At 46.9% G+C, this 22,389-nt stretch overlaps 1 pseudogene; it reads right to left on the reverse strand.

Moving 5' to 3' along the window:
* Positions 1–1,606: 1,606 nt before the first annotated feature.
* On the reverse strand, positions 1,607–22,148 carry LOC112816065 (butyrophilin-like protein 1; annotated as a pseudogene).
* Positions 22,149–22,389: the final 241 nt, after the last annotated feature.

Consider the following 22,389-nt stretch of genomic DNA (forward strand, 5'->3'; position numbering starts at 1 on the left):
TTCTATGTATACTATCATGTCATCTGCAAATAGTGACAGTTTAACTTTGTTAACAATATGGATGCCTCTAATCTCTTTTTCTTGTCTGATTGTTATAACCAGAACCTTCAGTATTATGTTGAATAAAAGTGTAGAGAGTGGGCATCCTTGTCTTATTCTTGATCTTAGTAGAAGAGATCTCAGTTCTTCTCCATTGAGTAAGTTAACTGTCGGTTTCTCATAGATGGACTTTGTTATGTTGAAGTGCATTCCTTCTAAACCCATTTTGTTGAGGGTTTTTATAATAAATAGATGTTGAATTTTATCAAACGAATTTTTTTCTGCATCTACTGAGATGATCACATGATATTTTCCTTTGTTTTTCCAATGGAATTTGTAACATTAGTTGATTTGCAAATATTGAAACATCCTTGCATCCCTGGAATAACTTCCACTTGGCAATGGTGAATGAGCCTTCTAATGCACAGTTAAATGTGGTTTGCATCTATGTTCATGTGAGATATTGGCCTGTGGTGTTCTTTTTTGTGGTGTCTTTCCCTGATTTCAGTATCAGATTAAGTCTGCCCTTATAAAATAGATTTGGAGCTTCCTTCCTCTTCTGTTTTTGAGAATAACTTGAGGAGTATAGGTGAAAACTCTAAAGGTTTGGTAGAATTTATCTGTGTAGCCATCTGGTCCTGAACTTTTGTTTTTTAGTAGTTATTTTTTTATTACTATTTCAATTTCCATTGCAATAGGTTGGCTTAGATTTTCTATTTCTTCCTGACTCCATTTTGGAGGATTGTATGTTCCACAGAACTTATCCCTCTCTTCTAGGTTTCCACTTGTTGGCATACAGCTTGTCATCATTCTCTCATAATCCTTTGCATTCCATGCTGTCAGTTGTTTCTTCTCCTCTCTCATTTCTGACTTTATTTATTTGGGTCTTTTCTCTTTTTTTCTTGAGGAGTGTGGCTAACAGATTATCAATTCTGTATATTTTCAGAAAACCAGCTGTTGGTTTCATTGATTTTTTTCTATTGATTTTCAGTCTCTATGGATTTATTTCTGCTTTGATCTTTGATTTCCTTCCTTCTAGTCACCTTGAGCTTCACGTGTACTTCTTTTCTCGCTCTTTATGTTGGGTGATTTATTAGAGCTTTTTCTTGTTTCTTCAGGTAGGGCTGCATCCCTCAACATTTCCCCCTTAGAACTGCTTTCCCTGTGTTTCAAAGATTTTTTTATCATTGTGTTGTCATTTTCATTAGTTTCCATGTATTTTTTTATTTCTTCTTTGATTGCTTTGTTGACTCTCTAGTTGTTTAGTATCATGTTGTTTAGCCTCTACGTGTGTGTGTGTTTTCCAGTCTTTTCCTTGTGATTGATTTCTAGTTATATACCATGGGGTCAAAATATTTTCCTGGTATGCTTTCCCTCTTCCTAAACTTATTGAGGCCTGTTTTGTGCCCTAACATGTGATAAATTCCAGACAATGTTCCATATACACTTGAAAAGAATGTGTATTCTGTGGTTTGGGGATGGAATGTTCTGTATACATCCGTGTTGTCCTCATGGTCTAATTTGTCATTCAAAGACACCATTTCCTTATTGATTTCTTGCCTTGATGACCTATCCATTGATGTACATGCAGGGTTAAAGTTCCCTACTATTGTGGTGTTACATCACTTTGTCTCCTTATGTCCTTTAGTAATTGCTTTATGTATTGAAGTGGACAAACCCCTTGCTTTTTCTCATGCTTAGGATCTCTCATTCATGTTAGAAAGAGGATCTGGGGGCAGAGTGAAGTCTCTACTGGCCAGTGGGAAGGGAGGAAAGGAACAGTGATGGGGCAGAGCCAAGAAGAGGGATCCTGATGAGGCTCCTCACTGCAGATGCTCACTGTGGAATGAATCCACCACAGCAAGATTGGGCAGCAAGACACTAGGGTCACTTAGCATGTGGAGCCCATCCAGGCCCAGTGGTTCCACGTGCAGCTCCTCTTCAGTCCCAACCCCAGCCCCAGCCAGGCTGCTGACACCTCAAAGCCAGGTACACCAGCCAGGGTTGCCAAAAATCTCCTTAGAGAAACTTGGGAGGACTCTCCTGGGAGGATCATGCTGGGCCCTGAGCCATGGAACAATGGGTCAAGTTCTGGTGGTTGAGGGCATAAGGGCCCTGAAGGCCACTCACTGGCCCCTCACCGCCTAAAAATCCAGGCGCTTCAGAAAAGCTGGGAGATCCAGCACCACGCAGGTTGATGGACTCCCTTGCTGAACTGCTCTAGCTGCTGGGACAGAGCTTGTGCATGCCAGGAAGAGAATGAGTCAAAGCAGCAGTCATCAAAGAGCATGCTGTGAGGAGACAGTCCCCAGGCTGAAGTCACTCATTGGCCAGTGGTAAGATTGGAGCTGGGTGGGTACAGTGTTCCATAATGGGGTGTCTGCCCAGGGGCTGCCCACCTGAGAACTGCATTGAGCAGGCTTGAGAAGACAGCCCTGGCTGATGTAGAGGCTTCAGGGTGGGTGGCTGTGTGGGCAGAACCATACTCAAGGAGCTGAATGGGTATGGAGGCCGCCATTGGTCGGTGGGCAGTTTGCAGGTATCCAGGGGGCATCCTGAATGATAGAGGACAAGGTGGGTGACATTGTTGGTGACAACTGTTTGGGCAGCTACTGTTGGGACCTTCTGGTGTCAGCTGGGCCCATGGGCAAACTCAGGGGGCTGAGGGGCACACGGTGGTGGGAGGGGGAGATGCCAGGGGTAGAAGCTGGGTAAGGGGGGCACCCAGCACAGGAAAGGAAGTGAGGAGGAGGAATTGGAGAAGGAGACAGCTGAGGCACTGAGTGAGGGGTGGCCCAGGGAGAAGGCAGACACTGAGGGGTGGCTGTCGGAGGCCTGGACCTGGGGCTAGAGACTGCTCAGAGAAGCCTGGAGGTTTGGGATTGCTCAGGGAGGACTGCAGGATGGGTAGCCGAACAGGGAATAAAGTCCTGGCTCATCATATCCTGAGCCCGGGCCCGGGCCCCGCGGACACCAAGTTGAATCATGGTAGGGTCAGATTGGAGGTACTCTTGCCCCCACTCAGGCTGGGGTAGACTGTCTCCTCAGGGTCCAAGGGGTGGGTAGTGGCAGGGGAAAGTTCAGGTTGGTGAGACCAGGTAGTGAGCCTCCTGTATTCATGGCAGATGGGAGGACATGCACACTGACAGGCTGGTTAGGAGATTTAAAGAAGTTAATTCCAGGGAGGTCCCAGGACCGAAGTCGGGAGGAGGATGAGGACAGCTCCCTAGATTTCTGTGCTCCATCACATGATCTATCCTGGAGAATGTTCCATGTGCATGTGAGAAGACTATGTATTCCTCTGCTGTTGGATGGAATGTTCTGTAAATGTCTGTCATTTGTTCTAAAGTGTGGTTTCATTCCAATGTTTCCTTGCTGATTTCATGTGTGGACGATCCATCCATTGTTGACAGTGGGATACTGAGGTCCCCTAGTATCCCTGGATTGTTGTCTATTTCTCCCTTAAGATCTGTATTTGTTTAATGTATTTCAATACTCAGGTGTTGGGAGCATATGTATTTACAACTGTTACATCTTCTTAGTGAATTGATCTGGTTATTAGTATACAATGGCTTTCTTTGTATTTTGTCATTATTTTTGGCTTGACGTCTATCTTGTCTGATATAAGTATGGCTACACCTGGTCTCTTTTTGGTACCATTAGCTTGGGTTATCATCATCCATCCCTGCACTGTAAACCTACATGTCCAGTGCTCCCTCCTTAATACCCATCACTGGGCTAACCCATCCCCCCTCCCCCCTAAAACCCTCAGTTTGTTTCTCAGAGTCCATAGTCTCTCATGGTTCATCTCTCCCTCCGATTTCCCCTCCTTCATTTTTCCCTTCCTTCTTACACTATTGGTGGGAATGCAAGTTGGTACAACCACTTTGGAAAACAGTGTGGAGGTGCCTCAAAAAATTAAAACTAGAGCTACCCTATGACCCAGCAATTGCACTCCTGGGTATTTACCCCAAAGACACAGATGTAGTGAAAAGAAGGGCCATATGCACCCCAATGTTCATAGCAGCAATATCTGCAATAGCCAAACTGTGGAAAGAGCCAAGATGCCCTTCAACAGATGAATGGATAAAGAAGATGTGGTCCATATACACAATGGAATATTACTCAGCCATCAGAAAGGATGAATACCCAACTTTTACATCAACGTGGATGGGACTGGAGGAGATTATGCTAAGTGAAATAAGTCAAGCAGAGAAAGTCAATTATCATATGGTTTCACTTATTTGTAGAACATAAGGAATAGCCTGGAGGACATTAGGAGAAGGCAGATAACATTTTTTTAATAACAAATCTGTCCCCTTCTCCTTCTCTTCTCCTTCTGGTATACCCATTATTCTTGATTGGCTTTCCTAATGGAGACTGGTAGCTTTTGCAGGATTTCTTCATTTTTTAAGCTTGTTTTTTCTTTTAAGTAATCTCTACACCCAAAGTGTGGCTTGAGGTCACAACCCAGAGATCAAGAGTCAGATGCTCCACTGATGGAAGCAGCCAGGCGCCCCAGGGTTTCTTCACTTAAAAAAAAAAAAAAAGTCGTAGTTCTCTCCACTTCCACTTGAATCATTTCTAGATTCCATCTTTCTAATCGTGTGTTCTCCCTTCCACCTGATCTGCTCTATTTCCGATATTTCTAATGCATTCTTCATCTCATTTAGTGAGATCTCCAGCTCCAGAATTCCTGTTTGGTTCTTTTTTAAAATTTCAGTCTCTTTGGTAAAATACTCCTTCTGTCCATTCATTTTATTTCTGAGTTCACGGAATTGCCTAACACTCCACAGGTGGGCACTTAGAGGCCCTTCTTTAGTATTCCAGCAGGTGGCAGAATAGCACAAGTTTTTGGCTTCTCTTACCAGAGTAGCCTTGGTAGCTATTTAGACCAGGTTCAAAAACAACAAAAAAGTGGAAGGCTGGCAACGGAGTAGGGGCAGTATGTACTAGGCCCTTGGGCTTTGGGTGTGCCCCACACTCCAGGAGGAGGATCCTCAAGTTCGGGAGTCCCAGTGGTGCTGGGTGTTCTCTTGCTGAACTCTCAGGGCAGACAGTGCATAAAGGGTTTCTTCTTGTGTGCCTCTTTCCCTTGCCTTTTCCCTTCCCCCCTCCACCCCACAAAGTCACAGATGCCCTGCCTCAGAGGACCCTGCTCTGTGGCTTCAGAGCTATAGGGTCCTCCAGGTGCAGCCCACAGGGCCAGGTAGCCTTTCACTCACCCCTCTCGACCCCCACCCTCTCTTCCAGAGGAGTCACGGGCAGGTGTTGCCACCACTGTAGAAACCAGGGTAACAGGCCCCACCACTGCTGCCTGGGCTCTGGTCTCCATGAGGCCTAATCCACACACTCTCAGTTAGAAACATGGATGGATCTCTTTGGCGTCTGGCGTGCTCTGTAGCAGAAACTCTATTGGATTTTGGAATCCTAGTAGTTGTCAATGGAAGGGGAAGACAAATGGAAGGGTTCATTCTTGCCATGATGGTGACCTCACTCCTCCCATGGGCCCCTCCACACGGGCAACTGGCCCACGTGTTTCAAAAGATTCCTCTTATTTGTGTGGATAATTCATACCACATCCATACCTTCCTTTCCTGTCCATTTCAAAGGAAATATGCCCATAGCCCATCCAAAAGTAATCCAGCGTCACAAAGCCACAAGCCATATGGAGGGAGGAGATGAACATGTCAGATAATAGATTAACATACAGAGTATTTAAAATATTTACAAAGACACAAAGAGTATATTTATGGCTTTCTTGTTAGGGTGAACATTTTAATAAATTTGAAAATTCCTCCACTATCCTTCCCCACATACTGTGAGCAGTGCAGAGCCCTCCTCCAAGATACACTTCAGTTTAGATGTTCATATCAGTCAGTGTCCAGTCAGGAGGCAGAAACCACATCAGTCATTTTAACAGGGGAAATGTGATATAAAGAATTATTAAGCAAAAGGTGTTTAACTATGAAAGAGGTAAAAGAAAGCTCTGAGGAAACCAGAAGGAGTCACAGGAAGCAGACGCTACCCCCAGGGCTGGGGTAGAGCACCCAAAGGAAGACATCTGAGAGAATAAGACTGACATTCTGTTTGTTGGAGAAGGTGGGACCAGGGTCCCCAAGTAGGAAAGAAATTCACCCACAGGCCACAGGCCAAGCCTGCTGAGCAGGAAAACTCCCAAGATTCCCTGGGAAGCAGCCCTCTAGATCACGGCCCTATTGCAATGCCGTACTCATTCACCCAAAGGTGAGAGAAGCTAGGCCTTCTCCAGGCCACTGGCAGTCACATCATAGGATCACGGGGAAAAAACACCAAAAGTGGGGCACCTGGGTGGCTAAATCGGTTAAGCATCTGCCTTTGGCTCAGGTCATGGTCCCAGGGTCCTGGGATAGAGTCCCTCATTGGGCTCCTTGCTCAGAGGCAAGCCTGCTTTTCCCTCTGCCTGCCGCTCCCTGTGCTTGTGCACACCGACAAATAAATAAATAAAATATTGTTTTAAAAAACACCAAAAGAAGAAGAAAGCCTTTTCCCCTGCTACATCTTGCTGTGTTCCCTGTGGTGCACTATAGGAATTCACAGTGCCTGGATAGACAAAATCTGACTTGTATATGCCTCCCTGGATGAGACTAATTGAAAAACAAAAGAGGAGTGCCCCGAACGCTGGGCCTCCTTTAAAGTTCCTGGGCTGAAAGCTGCCAGATTCTTACTGTGGCTCAAGGTTCTCATCTAGGGAGTAATGTTTAAATTTTGAAGAAAGGCACCTGTGGTGGTCATGTACTTCACGAACTCCTTGCCTCCTCGCCCTTATCACACACCGCTCCATATACTATTATCCTGATCATTAAGGTTACACTTTCCTTGTTTTGCCCTTGCACGTGGTGTATTGATAAGACCCCAATAAAAATGGAGACGAAGCTTGGCTTGAGGCCTTTCACCACGAGAGCTTCTGGTCCCCGGGCATCTCCTTTTTCCTACGAAGGTGTCTGGAGTAATCTTTGCATTCACCATCTCAGGGTTTGCGGGCCAACCCCGACAGTGCACTGACTGACAAAGGCTAACAAGAGAGCCACATGGCAAAAATGAAACATTTATGACATCCAGCTCCAGTATCAACAAGTAGGGCAAATGCAGGGTAGATTGAATCAAAGGGCAATGAACTGAAAATGAGCACAGTCCACATCTTTAGATCTTCAGCTTCCACATAACACCATTTACTCACATTGGAACTTCCATATAACAACACAACAACTCCACATTTTTACTCATCTACAGAGCTACACTTACAAGTGAAAAAGTTCTCACTCTTTCCCCAAAATGGAAGAGACAGGCAGTCCCAGGCATTGAATCGACCAGTTATATTATTTATTCCTTAAGTCCAGCCACAATCATTGGACCACTCTCTTACTTAGAGACTATATTTTAAATATCACCACTGACAACTTGAATAAAATCACACTAGTAAGAAGAAGGGAGAAAGAAAATAGATAATTAATACAAATGACACATCTACGTGACAAGAAAGAGAAAATATGCAAAGCTACTACAGTCCTTTTCCCTTTTTTGGTCACAGGCAGGAACTGAGATTTGTGACTTCCTTCTTCCACTTCCAACTCTGTGTCTTATCTCTCCCAGAATCACAGCAGGTTGGAGTTCTCTACCTCAGGAGTGAACACGCCTTCATTCCTGAAGGTCTGAGTCCTCAATAGTCTGGCTTCCTTTTGTTTCCTGTGGTTTCTATCCACCTTTACAATTGGACTTGGAAATACTGAGAAGCAATACATAGATCCTGGAACTGTACTCATGATGAAAGCTTTCTGAAATTAACCCAGGGTCTGAAAATGCTCTTTTTCATTCACATCTTTATTCTGGGAGCAGTTCTGTTCTCTCCAACTGTGTTGACACACAGGGGAACCCAAATTCTCATCCTCCAGTCACTGAATTAGTGCACCGCTAGTATTTCACAAATAACAGATATTTACTAAGGTTTGGTAAGATAAGTATGTTTTGTCCATCCCAGAATAGGAAGCATATACAAAAGAATACTACACTACACTCCTCTTAAAGTCCATTAGCCATCCATGTATTCAGAAATTTTTGGATGGCCGAAGTCTCTAGTCAGAGTGCACACTTCCCAAAACTTCCCAAAATAGAGCTGGTGACCCACCCATAGCCTCTGGGTTCGTCTGCACAATTTAAAATTCTGCATAAAATAAACACCATTTCATTCTTCAGAGTAATTCAGACTTCATTTCATTTCATATCAAAACGATACAAAGACTCCATGAAATAATTTTCATGACCAAAAGAAACATAACTTCCAAAAGCAAAATTCAGCCTATCCCATATCAGCTCAGTCAACATTTATCTTCTAATACCTGATCATAAGGCATGAACTGACTATTCTCATACCACACCCCAGCAGTATGCACCCAGAAGAGAACGGGAGACACCAGGTCATCCAGGACTAACCTCAGAGGCTATTACCCCAGGGAGTCTGCAGCTCCAGGAAGAGCCACCATGAGGAGTCTGGGACAGCGTTGGGACTCTATGGCCCAGGGCTGCAGGGGAGTAATGGAGATTCAGCCCCTGGGGGAGCACCATCAACACAAGAGACTGAGTTGAACCCCACCCCTGAGAGGCTCACAGGCTCCTCCAAAGAAGAAGGATTGTTAAGGGGTACAAGGGTCTCTGCAAGCCTGCCCACCACAGAGCAGACAGTCAGGGACACATTTCCTGTCCTCAACCCAAAGTATGGAAACAGAGTCTCAGGAGAGGAAGCTAGAGGGAAAGAGAAAATGTGGGAGCCATCAGTCATGTTGTAGAAGGAGACATCCCCTCCCTTGAGGTCCAGGAAAACCCCTACCCTGTGAGGAATTTTTCCAAAGAATTTGTGAGGCTTAGTAGTGAAGGCACAGAGATTATCACCATTCTTCCCCACAGTCCAGAACCCCTTTTGGGGGGACTCCTGGTACCAGCCCCTCCTCTGCACACCTCTCCTACAGACCCCCAGAGCCCACTCACTTCTATCTCCATTCTTGATCTCCACCTCCCAGTAACAGCGCCCTGATGTGATGCCGTCATGACCCAAGATGCTACAGGTATCTCCTGTGCTGTCAGATGTCTCCTTCCAGGTCACACTAGTCTTTTCCTCAGAGACAGCAAGGTCGGGATGGGCAGACTCTGGATTCAGAGTGACAGGCACTGCAGAGAGAGTTTCCAATCATGCAAGGCCTTTCCCTGCCCCATAACAAAGCACACGACCACCACCATCACCCAAGACACCTAGATGCATGCAGGGAGGGCTAAGCCTTCGGAGAGAAGAGTCTTGTGACTCAAGCCCATAGCCCTCCAAACAAGAGAAGGAACTATAAGAATGATTCGGGAGTTAGATATGTCACAGGGCACTTGAGGATCAGACTGGACTCCAAGACTGAAGGATATCTCTTTAGCATCCAATATCAGTCACACCCATCAATCCCAGCTAGGTGACGTTCACTGCCCCATCCGAGCCCACCACCATTGACGGGGCCAGCATCTGTATCATCACAGCAAGCTGAAGGAGATGTCAGCAGCCATGGGGCAGCAGTAGAAGCACCCAGAAAGAACTCAAAGTAACTCACAGGCCTGGAACTTCTCCTTCCGCCAATCTACAAGAAAACCACATTTGACAAATGTGAACAACAAATCAGAGATTTGATGAGACTGTACAGACCAGTGTTAGTATCTATCTTCTGAAATACACTGATGCAAGAGTTATAGGGAAAAATCTTTGGGAAACATTCACCTGACGAATTTATCTTACACACACACACACACACACACACACACACACACACACACACACAGCCATCCTGCTACAATCTTCCCAGGAAAGCCAAGCCATAAAGCTTAACACCACTGAGAGACTGGACACTGACCCAAAAAGAAGGTTCTCTACACAGATTTCACTATCAAATTATGCTTCCTCAATCCCTAGCCACACGTCCATCCTGAAAGCTAGGTTTTCTTGAGAAAGAACTGAGGAGATCAAAATTTCTGAGGCATCCATTTACTAATAAAGGACTGACTGAGCTGAACTTATAGGTTGACTCGAAGCCATGGTAGAGACAATACAACTTGGCAGAGCTGCACTTGGAGGATGACTATCAGCCATGGGTGAGGAGAACTCAGGATATGGCTTCAGAGAAATCTTGCCCAGTCAAGAGGTAATGGAGAGCTTTCAAGGAAAGGAGAGAGAGAAGTTCAGAGCAGGAAAGACATACATCCAGTGAGAGGACAGAAAGTAATGAATTTGCTTCCCCGTTTCATGGGGCATCGGGAGGAAAAATATCCCTATATGTAAGGGGAAACCCAAAAATATTGGGTCTAGTCATCTGCTTCTCCCTATATCACCCAGAGAGATCCAAAACACCAGGAGACACCCCACGTGGTTGGCGCACAAATATGGCTGTGTCCTGTGCTCCGGAAAGTGTGAATATGTTTTGGCAGAGAGAACTTTACAGATGTGATTAAGATTAAGGAACTGGAGATAGGGTTGGGGGGGGGAAGAGCAATGCCTCCAAACACCTAGTTGGAACCCCAAACCCAATTATCCTAAGGACCATATCAAGCTATCCTCTGTAGGGTGAGGTCCTGAAATGATCAAGAGGAGAGCACAGGGACTCCCTCCCCCAGTGACACAAGGCATAAACTCCTCTGACCTTCATACTCCCTTTTCAGAAGAAGAAAGGAAGCTAACTGATCAAAGCAAAACGTATATATGTCATAAGACCCTGAGAAGTCTGCACTGAGAAAGCTGTTACCTCCAATAGGGCAGAGACTGCAGAACAAAATTAGGGCACTTATAAAAATAAAAACAGGACATTTTCTTGAACATTTGGTGAAAACAGGTGACCATTATTCTCACTCATACAGGTTTATTCAGATAAAGTGGTATGTCCTGCTCTGTTGATTTGCTTACACAAACAGATCACACGAAGTGGGCTGACCCATGTCACCTTTTGAGAAAAGGGAACTTTACTTGTTCATCATCAGGACATTAGTTGACAGCCAGCTCTACATTTCTATGACAATTGACACAGATTAGCAAAGAAGAAGAGACATCAGGAGGAGGAGAAGAAGGAAGAGGAGAAAGGGAGTTGGCATTCTATTCTGAGACTCTATGATGCATTCAGAGCTATGCTATGCACTTCAGTGGTTCAAGTGCAGTCTTCACTTTATTTCCACAGCAAGTCTTTCATTATAAATTATTCTTCCAATTTCATGAATAAGATGAGATCAGACATTTGTTCACCTCATACTATGAGCTCATCAATGTGAAAATATGGATTCTACTACTGTAAGGGTGTCTATCCTTATAAAAAAGAAGGTATACAAGGTATACTTTAAAACACATGCATTTCAGGACGCCTGGGCGGCTCAGTCAGTTAAGCATCCGCCTTTGGCTCAGGTCATGATCCCAGAGTCCTGGGATCTAGTCCTGCATCCGGCTCCCTGCCCAGCGGGGAGCCTGCTTCTCCCTCTCCCACTCCCCCTGCTTGTGCTCCGTCCCTCTCTCTGACAAATAATAAAATCTTACAAAATATATAAATAAGTAAAAAATAAATAAAACACATGAATTTCAATCCAGCATAGAAGGAAGTGATGCTAGAAGAAGACTATTTAATCCTCATTTTTAACAAATAAATCCCAAGAATCAGCACGGCTCTCTAAGGAGTTTTCTTCACCCATCTGGTCCCCTAGACTCTTGCACCCCTGGCTCCCCTTCTCTGCTCTCACAGTCTATATCTCTGATCATAAATAGAAACAGCCAGGACAGGAAAGCACACGTTACACAGGTTCAGAGGGCCCAAATTCTTAACCAACCCCAATGCTAACGGTTGCTCTGGATAACTTATCATTGCATTAAGAACCTCTGGTTCACACTCCTACCCCAACTACTAATGGAAGGTTGAGATAGTCTCCTTATTAGAAGCAAACCCACTTAGAAAATTACTTCAAAACAGCTTAAAATAGATGTAAGTCTTTTCAGAAATCTCTCAAACTGTTAAGGAGTTTATTGCTTTTCATGCACCCAAATACCTTGCACATCCTCTGTGTACTTCCCACTCGAACCACCACGGCTGTGATTTGTGGTCTCTCTTCCACCACTCTGAGCCACCCAAAGTCTCTCCAAGAGAAATCACAAGCTCTCTACCCTCCTTCCCATCTCTTCCTCTCTTCCCCAACCAGCTTTTCCTTCCCTGATTTGCTCCCAACTTTTCTCTGGTAAACAATTTTCACTCCTCTGGGTTTTTCCTGTTGAAATCCTCACACATTGCCCCTAATAAACCCAACCATTATTGAGCCCATCAGGTAAATCCTGAATTCTCCTAAAAGGAGACATTATGGTTGTGAACAATTATAAGTTACTGTCCTTTAAAAAAATTTAATTTCTTAACTCTGTAACACAAACATATACATAGGATTTTGTATATAATTGCAGGTAGCTCACAAACACACTACCAGGACTCCATAAACATCCTGGAGGCTCTGGATTTCAGATTCAGAACAGTTGACCTAAAGAAAGTACTTCACAGCAACCACAGAGGTTTAGAGGAAAAAACTCAACTTGGACAAGGAGTCAGAACATGAGGAAGCAAAATGAAGACCAACGTTCCAGAGAAACAGCAAAAAAAACAAGAAAACCAAAATTAGATCCCAAAAAAGGTAGGAATTTCAGGGTAAAATGTATTCAGAAGCAAGGATCCCCTTAGAAAGACCTGAGTCCTAAGCAGGCGAGCATGATTTCTGAAATCTTCTAGAGACAGCAAATTCTGATCTACACAGTCAATGCCATGGTCCAACTGTCCTTACAAATGACCACTCTGTTGTCACTGCACCAACAAAACTATCAGTTGAACAAGGGGTGTTCAGAGGGTGTTGCCAACTCTAACAGCAACCTACAGTAGAGGATGGGTCAGAATAGAGGCAGATCTGTGTTCCCAAGGACAATCTCTGCAGTCTTCAGAAGGAGACAACAAACGTGACAAGGAGTACAGGGACACCAACCCCATCCTGGTGTGGGGTCCACTGTCAGAGAAGGGGGCAGAGCTGAGGCTGGGGAGGTAAGACCACAGGAAACAGAGTCACCTACCTCCATACAGTTGCGCCTTCTTCAAGGCTGAAAGGGAACACACTCTGGTGAGACATGAGCCAGAACGAGTCAGCTTAGCATTGATCTACCAGCCCTTGCCTCCCCTCTGTGCTGCAGGTGACACTACCAAGAGAGTAAGGAGAGAGGCTGGAGAGGAGATCCCTCCTGCCATGTGCAGACAGCAGGGTGCTGTGGGAAATTCCCTGGACCACAGGTCAGAGAGCCCGCATTGCCGCCTGAGTTCTGCCCCTGCCTGCTGATGCTGTGTGACCCTTGCCAAGTTAGTGTCCTGAGCCTTACAACCCTCAAAAAAAAAAAAAAAAACCCCAAAATTTTTATTCTATCTGCTCTCAATTTTGCTTTAATAAGTCAAAAATTATACAATGGGTGAAAATATTTTAGGAAATTAAATATACATTATTCCATAAATGTAGGAAATCATTATTACATCCAATGTTTTCCAGCAAAGAGATATTTGGAAAATAACACAAAAGGGGAGATGAATTTAGGATGGGATGTTAGCTGAACTCTAGGGTAAAAGTGGCCAAACTTTCTCAGAAAACACATCACTAATCTGGACCACTGACAGCTCACCCCACCACATTCCCACCCACGGTCTGCCCAGTCCTCTACCCAACACTTTATGATCAGCACCTCCAGAAACTAGAGAGAAAAGATTCTGCCTGGTTGGTGTTATGTGGAAGGATCATGCTCCTAAACGTAATGACCCCATTTATTTATATAGCTTCTTTAACAAAATCTCAGAGCATCCAGGTTGACTGAGAACTAGTTGCATTGAAGGCTAAAAAGCTAGAAATGGGGCGGGCAGGTCAGCATTAGAATAAACCCAAGATGCATGATATACTCCAGGGACCCACATAATCCCCAGGTTCCCAAGCACTGGGTGGGAAACAACTGCCCATATGGGGAAAGTCCATGGAGCAGTGTTGAGCCTCCCACCAGCTTCCACTTCTGCCCCAGGGAAGGGTCCACATGTCTCTGCCTGAAACAAGGAGAGGGGACACCTTGGCTTAGTGGGGGCAAGAGACCCAAGGACATCTGGGCAGTCACTCACCAGCCAGGTAAACCGATTTCCTCCAGTCTGAAAGGCAACACAGGAAACAGGTGAGCTGAGAACAGAATGTCTCCTACAAAGGAGACACAGAAACTTCTGGGAAAAGGACACAACTTACCAAGATCTGCTTGGAGTTCATCTGAAAGAAAGTGAAAAATAAGCATGAATTCCCATCACTAAGAACAGCAAAGACTGCACCTGGAAAACCCACAAGAGGACCTCTCCATTTCCTAGAAGATCTACCTCCAGACCCCTGGAGCCTCCACGGCCCCCGCTGCCCTCTCTGGTCCTCCTCAGCCACCTGCTCCAGGCCAAGGGCCCTGCTGTCCGCTTCTCCTCCACACCAGCTACCACACTGGCCTACCATGGCGCCTGTCCTGCATTTACCTCTGGCCTTCAGTGCCTCCTCCTTTGTCAGCCGGTCCTCCTCTTTGTCCCTCTGCAGTTTCTCCCACTCCTGTCTCTCCCGGTGCTTTGCAGTATGCTCTCTCTTGATGTAAAAGGCAGCCCCCAGGAGTAGGAGCATCAGCACAGTCAGGATCACCATGAAAGCCGGCTTCCAAGGAGAACTCCGGGGGAAGAAGGGTTCTGTGCCAGCCAGACACCCCATCAGGGTCACAGCCCAGGACAGCCCAACCCAGCACACCCGGGGACCCCCAACAAGACCATCCCGCCCTTCTGGGAGTGGGAAGTAGTACTGACCTGGGATGAAAATGGCCACCCCCTTCTCCTGGCCCAGGATGGGGTTGAGGACTAAGCAGGTCACATTCCCTGAAGAGCTGTCCCTCACCACCAGAGTGGCCTCCATGGTGAACAGCCCTTCAGCATCTTGGGCTTGGGTCTCAGAAAATGTCAGGAACTTTCCTCCACTGACAGCTCTCCACTGCACCTGGGGCTTTGGGAACCACCCCGAGGCCATGCACACAACTCGGACCCCATCCTCCTCTGGTCCCATGATGCGCACTTGAGGGGCAGAGCCCACACCTGCAAAAGAGAAGCTGGAGAGCACAGGGAGGCTACCCAGACCCCAAGGTTGCCAGCAGAGTCTTCCTGTGCACAACTCCAGGGACAGCATTACATTCTGGGGGTTCCCTGGGGGAGTGGTCCCTGCAAGGATTAACGTAAAGGGTCCTGCCAAGGAGAACAGAAGGAAAGCTCAGGGGAACCTGCAGCAGGCACAGAGGGTGGGACTCTTCTCCCCAACCATGAGGGTGGAGATCCATCACCCAGAGTGAAGGAAGGAGGAATTTGGTCCCAGGTTCCATCTCTCTCTGCTCTTCTCACCTCACACACTCTCCTGGGCATCTGCTTACACACCCACTACCACTTGGTACATGACTTGCATCCTTGATAACCCTACCAACCTCCTGAGCTCCCTCCCTAAGATCCACATCCCTGGGGTTAGCTCTGCCAGGATTGCTCATAGATGCCTCAAACTCAAATCCTAAACTGATTGATATTTGCCCCATCTGTGATAGGCTGATGATGAAATTATTCCCAGTCCTTCAGCCTTCTTTACATCCTCCTGCTCATCCTCACCACATATTTTTACTGCCTTCACACCTTGCCTCTGGGCTCCATCGTGTGACTTGACTCAGCCACTGCAAGTTCAGGGAATGTGACTCTAGCAGAGGTTGGAAACTGCTTGTGCCATTGCTTCGCCCTCTGCCACAGGGACATGCTCAGGCTAGCATAGCCTTTCCAGCTGCGGCTGTCCTAGACCAGCCAACAGCCGGATGAAAAACAGCTCTGTGAGCAAACCCAGCCAAGGTTCACTGTCAGAGCAAAATATATTAAAAGTAAGAGGCTGGGGCGCCTGGGTGGTTCAGTCAGTTAAGCATCTGCCTTCCGGTCAGGTCATGATCCCAGGATCCTGGGATCAGTCCCACATCAGGCTCCCTGCTGGGCCGGGAGTCTGCTTCTCCTTCTCCCTCTGCCCCTCCCCCACCCCTGCTTGTGATCTCTCTCTCTCTGTCTCTCTCTCTCTCTCTGTCAAATAAATAAATAAATAAATAAATAAATAAATAAATAAATAAATAAATAAATAAAAATAAGAGGCTTATTGTCCCTGTTGAAAATAAGAAAGCCCCTTCCCATCCTTTTCTTAGAGCATTTACTTGAGGAAACTTGTGATTGTGGGTGTTTTCTCCCCTCTTTGAAATGTATATAAGCCCTTTGGGGTGAGGGGTGGGAAACAGATAGGGCTTTTGTCGGCTTTGAGATCCAGGAATGTCTTTCTCAAGGACCTGGGAACCCTCTCTTTGAAGTGTTAACACCAAGGAAGACAGCTCCCCTCTCTCCCCCTTCCTGTGCCAGGGTAGGAGCCTAACCTCAGTGGGCACCAGGATCCACCCATGTGTAAAACCACCTCCTGTCATAAAGACGGGAGAATTTGTAAAAAGAAACTGCTTTAACTTTGGTTTGCCTGGGAAACTCTTCATCTCTCCTTCTATTCTGAATGATCCCCTTGCTGGATAGAGTATTCTTGGCTCCAAATTTTTGTCCTTTCAGCACTTTGAATATATCACACTACTCCATTCTAGCCTGCAGAGTTTCTGTTGAAAAGTCCACTAATATGTGGAATGTTGAGTCACTATTGAAATGAACATAACTCTATATGTTAACTACCCTGGAAATATTTTTTTTTAATTTTTAAGGTAGGAAAATTTGGTTTTCCTCGGAATAAAGCCAATTAGCTAACATAGATGGTCACCCCAATTTCCAAGTAAATATAGGGTGCACCGTCTAGGACAAAAAGTGCTGGCAAGTCCACCTACTTTACGGCTCATAACTGCTGATCCTGAGAACATGTATGGAATGAGTTGTGTCCGCATGGCTATGGAAAAGATGAGAGTTCTTCTGTCTTTGCATTTCTTGATAGAATCTCTGCGATGCACATCACATTCTAGTTAATGCAAATTTAATAATAAAAAGGATTTCTCTTCCTACTATCTTTGAGAAGAGAATTTCTGGGTTGGAAGATTATGTTTTTAATTATATTTCCCCTACATGACCGAAGATGTATGAGTAAGCCCTGTTAAGATTCGCCGAATACACCCCAGATGAGCTGAACTCCCTTTAAGCCCAAATTAAATACACGCTTGTTGCTAATAGGCTACTGAGATTTCTATGTCTGTGTTACACAACATTATGACAGCAATCGGCAACTTACACATAATATCAATATTTCTACTACTAAACAACCAATTGCCAAAAAAGAAAAACTGTGAGTCTCTGCAGTCCCTTCTCTCCATTCCTCCAAACTCTCCTTGTCCCCACATCTCCTCACGCAGCTGGGTCTACTTTCCAAAACTCTCTGATGCTGGAGAGCTCCTTTCCCACCCCACTGCCACTGCACGAATTCAGGTGGCCATCCTCTCTACCCCATAACTACATCCGGGCCTCCAGTCTTGCTCACCTTCCATACACCCTCCACAAAGCTGCCAAAGGAAACCTGCCCACACATACCTCCCTCCACCGCTCTGTTTAAAATTCCCTCGGCTCTGCACCCAAACTGCACAACACAGCACATGAAGCCTTTAATGGTCTGGCATCACCACCACCCCCCAAACAAGACTCCTGTCGACTTCCTCCCCAGTCCCACCACCTGCACCCGTCAGGAAGGACATGCTCCAGCTCCAGGACCATTTGGTTAACTGCTCATACCACAATCACCATGCTATCTATGCCCCACCATAGATCCATCAACCAGAAGGCTATTTCAGAACACTGGTTCACTGAAATGCCCACTAAAGTGTGTGCTCCTCATGGACTTTTCCTGATCAATCTCTTCTCTGTGCACCTGGACCAGGAACACCTCTTTATTCCGGATAGTCACCTCTCACCACCCTCCTATTGACCTCCATCACCAACCATGTGGCCTCCCTCTCTGCCCAGACTCACCTGCCACACTCCTACCTCAGAGGTCTCACATGGGTGTTCCTCTGCTTGAAACTCTCACCGCCAAAATATTTATTTAGCTAAATCACTACTTACCACCTATATTATCGTCTATAACCTATCTATTTGTTTATTTATTGTCTCGAGAATATAAACTCTGCAGGGCAGGGATTTTTATTTGTTACACTGATGTATCCAGGTGCAGAGAACAGTAGCTCGCACGTACTAGGGGTTCCATATATCTGTACTGAATAAATGAATGAGTGAAAGACCCTCCTTTCCTTCATCTATAAATTGAGGGCATATTTACTTAGACCCTGAGGTTGCTCCCAATTCCAATACTGCAAGTGTCTAAATATAGATCAGCAACCCACCTGCCACCTTCAGTTCCAAACTAGCCTCTTCATAGAAGCTTCCCTTTCTGAAAAAACAGGTATACAGCCTGTTGTCGAAAACCTGGACATTGTGGATGCGCACAGCAGCCTCCCCTTGGGTGAGGAAGTCCTTCACCAGTGAGGTCCGCCCTGTGTACTGGGCCAGCTGCTCCTCTTTCTGCTCCTGCTGGTTTTGATAGATGAACACTGCTTCTGAGAACTTGGAGCGGAACCACCGCAGCTCCATGTTCTCCACACTCATGGCTGGGAACACACGACATGGCAACATGATGTTCTCACCCAGCACTGCCACAATGGGGTCCGAGGAGCCAATCACCACGAACTCCTCTGTGGACACAGACATAGAAGTGAGAAAGCTGGAGAGGTGCAGGACAGGGGCAGGGAACACACTGTCAGGTGGGAGGCCCTGACCTGAGGGGCTCAGCTCTGACCACTCTGAATCAGGGCAAGATCCTCAACCACAACTTTGAGACCCAGAAATGATGTCAAAGAGACTCCCTCAGCAGCCTGTGCTCCTGGCTCCAGGTCTTCCATGGAGGACTCTCTAACTCAGTGGTTCTAACCTTCCACGGGCATCACAATCACCAGGAAGGCTTGAGAAACACAGACTGCTGGGCTCCACCCCCAGAGCTCCTGGTTCAGTAGGTCTGGGGTGGGTCCAAGAATGTGCATTTCTAAGGAGGTAGCAGGGATGCTGATACTGATGTTCAGGGACCACACTCTGAGATCCACAGCTCTAACCTGCCTCCTCTTAGGGCAGGACTGAAAACTGACCAAACAGCACACCTGTGGCCTAGGTGGGACCTCTCTGCTCATTGGTCCACACCCAGGAACTTCCCAACACCTGCTCCTAATTTTATTATTTCTGCCCATGTCTTTGTCCTCTGCTGAATTACGTGCACACTAAAAACTAGAGCCCACAGCTACTTCCATTAAAATATGTCCTCGCTCCACTGCTCACAGGACCCAAATCACTACTTGTTACAATGGAAGGTTTATTCCACTGCCCCCAACCCCTCACAGACCTTGGTCTTCTGAGACCTGGTAGACATGTCACAGCAGGACACTTCTGCAGGACAAACCCCACCAGACATCCAAACACCGACTTCTCACCTCCTGTGCTACTCAACTTTGGCTAAGTCACTATCTGTCTAAACTGCGGAATGACAGTGACTAGGCTCCCTGTGACTATGCTCTCTCCAATCAATGTCTGTGACCCTTTACACCTGTAAGCAAAACCATGTCCCTCCTCTATCAAAGCCCTTCAATGCTTCTCCAGTTGCCCAAGTGACCCCAAGCCCCTTAGGGATGACCTTCCATGCTCTCTGATCCCCAACTGCAGCTTCTCTCCCTCTCGCTCACTCTGCTCCGGCAAACACTTGCCTCCTCTGCTCCTTGAACACCCAAGCACACTGCTGGCTTGGCCCTGGCTGTTCACTGCTGTGGAGACGCCCTCTCCATGGGATCCAGACAGGCTCCTTCCACATTCTCCATGTCTTCCTTCCCATCTCCCTGCCTACACTGACCACCTTATGGAGCACTGCTGCCTGCCCACAGCCCTCCTGCAGCCCTGACTGCCCCGCCTGCTCTACTTTCTTGTCCCATTCTCTCCACTCCTCTAACAAACAGAGATTATATGGGGTTGTTGAATTTAGTACTCGCTGTCCCTGCCAGAATGTAAGCTCTGTGAAGATAGAGGCTGTCGGGTTTCTACATAGAGTACCACCTAACACATACTCAATACCCTATAAACATTTGTGGAATATAAAAACCAATAAAGCCAGGAAACAAAAAATAAGGGGAAACTTATTTTTACTCTTCTCATAGTGAAATTCACATTTTTTACTTTATAAGACATAAAGTCCTCATTAGACAACTGTCATGGTCCCCTGTCCTTATTTTACAGTTCTGGGATTCTTCTTAAATGTTTAATTTCAACTAGCAGTTGGAGGACCACAAAGATCTTTCTAGAACCAGGGTCTCCAGCAATAGCCATCCGTCCTGAAGGAGACACCAGCAGAGCTCCCCGGGGGCTCTCACCCTCCCCAAGGACACACAGGAAGGGGGAGGGGACACACTCACCTGCAGACCCCCCAGTGGGCAGCTGGAAGAGGAGAAGCAGGAAAGGGAGATGGGAGAGCAAAGGGCCCCTGCAGCAATCCTCCATTTCCTCACAGCTGGGGAGACACAGGGCAGAAGGCAGGTGAACACCTCCAGAGAGGAGGCAGGGCCAGCCCACAGCTCTGGGCCTCAGAGCAGACAGCAGGGCTCAGGGCTGGCAACGGTCCCCAGCAGGAGAGCACAGCCTTTCCTACTGCTCATCATGCTGGTGGGGTGGGGGCCCCCACAACCTTAACACCAAGAAATCCCTCCCAGCCCTTTGGAAACTTTCCCAGCCTGCTCTGCCCACAGGACCAGACCTTCCTGCCTCAGCACAGGGGCCTCCTCCATGTCTGCATGAGTCACAGGCCACCACAGGGACACAGGGCCCAGACTCAGGGCCCTCCCCATGAAGGACACACCAGCTCCTGCGTGCTGTTCCTCTGCTGCCCCCTAATTATGACCAGGGAATGACTGAGAAGCATGAGGGTCAGGCTGTGTCCTCCTCAAGGACACTGTGGCTCCCACCACACACACCCTGTCCTCCGGTCCTTTACTGGGTGAGTTCACCTGAATTTCAGGTCCCTCCCTTCCCCAGCTCTTTCCTGCTCAGGACCAAGGACCTGGCCTTGCTCATAGCTGAGGCCCAGACAATTCCCCATGAAAGGTTAATCCTCATCTTCTCTCTCCTTGAGGAGTTTCTGCCTCAGGATAGAGGATCCCAGCAGAGCAGGAACAGCAGAGGTTAAAATGAGCTCTGGTGAGAAAGAAGGACTTCAAACCACTTACTGCCGAGGGAGGGGCGGGCAACCGATGGTCCTGGGAAGGACAGATTCTGGGGCTGACTGCTGACGTGTCCTCCAGATTCGGCTCCTTCCTGTGGGATCACCTGAGGCAAGTTTCTTGAGCTGCTCTGCCTCAGTTCCTCAATGCAGATGGTAACAGGCTCCCAAGGTATAAGGAGAATCCTATGAATTTATGTATGGAGAGTCAGTACACGTCACTAGAACAGTGCCTGGTCCTAGGAATGCTACAGAGCTGTCATTAAATAAGTGAATGAAGTGCAGCCCTCACTGTAATTATCCTGGGTCTTCTCAGAGCCTCATTATTATCCAGCACCACCACCTCCAGCCCCACCACGATCTCAGCCTCCTCCTCCCAGCCAGCTGCTCCCAGCTTTCCTCCTCTTGTCCAACAAGTGTCTTCAGAACCCACTCACCTGCGTGAAAACCTGGGACTTCATAAGCATCTCTACCTCAACAGTGTGAAAACATCCAGAATCTCAGCCGACCCTAAATCTGCTCTCAGAAATTGCACCTGCAGTTCGCTGCTCGAGCCCCACACCCTGCTTCCAGATCCAACCCTGGTGCTACAGGCTTCTCTTGTCTGAGAGGCAGGTGGTTCCCAGGAGAGGAGAGAAGCAGAGCCTGAGAAAGGTTGCAGGGGCCTGTCCTGAAACAGGGAGCTGGGGCACTCGGCACTCCTTGTGCTGACTCCTTCCACCATTTGAAAGTGAAAGCTTACAACAAGAAATCGCAGCAGACTCTGCCCTGCCCTCTGGATGGTGCACCCTAGTTATCAGGAAGGAAACAGCATGATCAGAGCCACTGAAACACGGCAGGGACAGGAACACTGACCCACTCTGCAGGGGGACACACAGAGATGCAGACTCAGCAATCCTTTATTGAACAACTGCTACTCTCCAGGTTGGCTAGTTTCTAGACCAGAAGCAGGGAGTGTGTGTG

Source organism: Callorhinus ursinus, unplaced genomic scaffold, assembly GCF_003265705.2.
Source record: "Callorhinus ursinus isolate GAN/ISIS: 27379988/994484 unplaced genomic scaffold, GSC_fseal_2.0 scaffold59, whole genome shotgun sequence".
Classification (NCBI taxonomy): domain Eukaryota; kingdom Metazoa; phylum Chordata; class Mammalia; order Carnivora; family Otariidae; genus Callorhinus; species Callorhinus ursinus.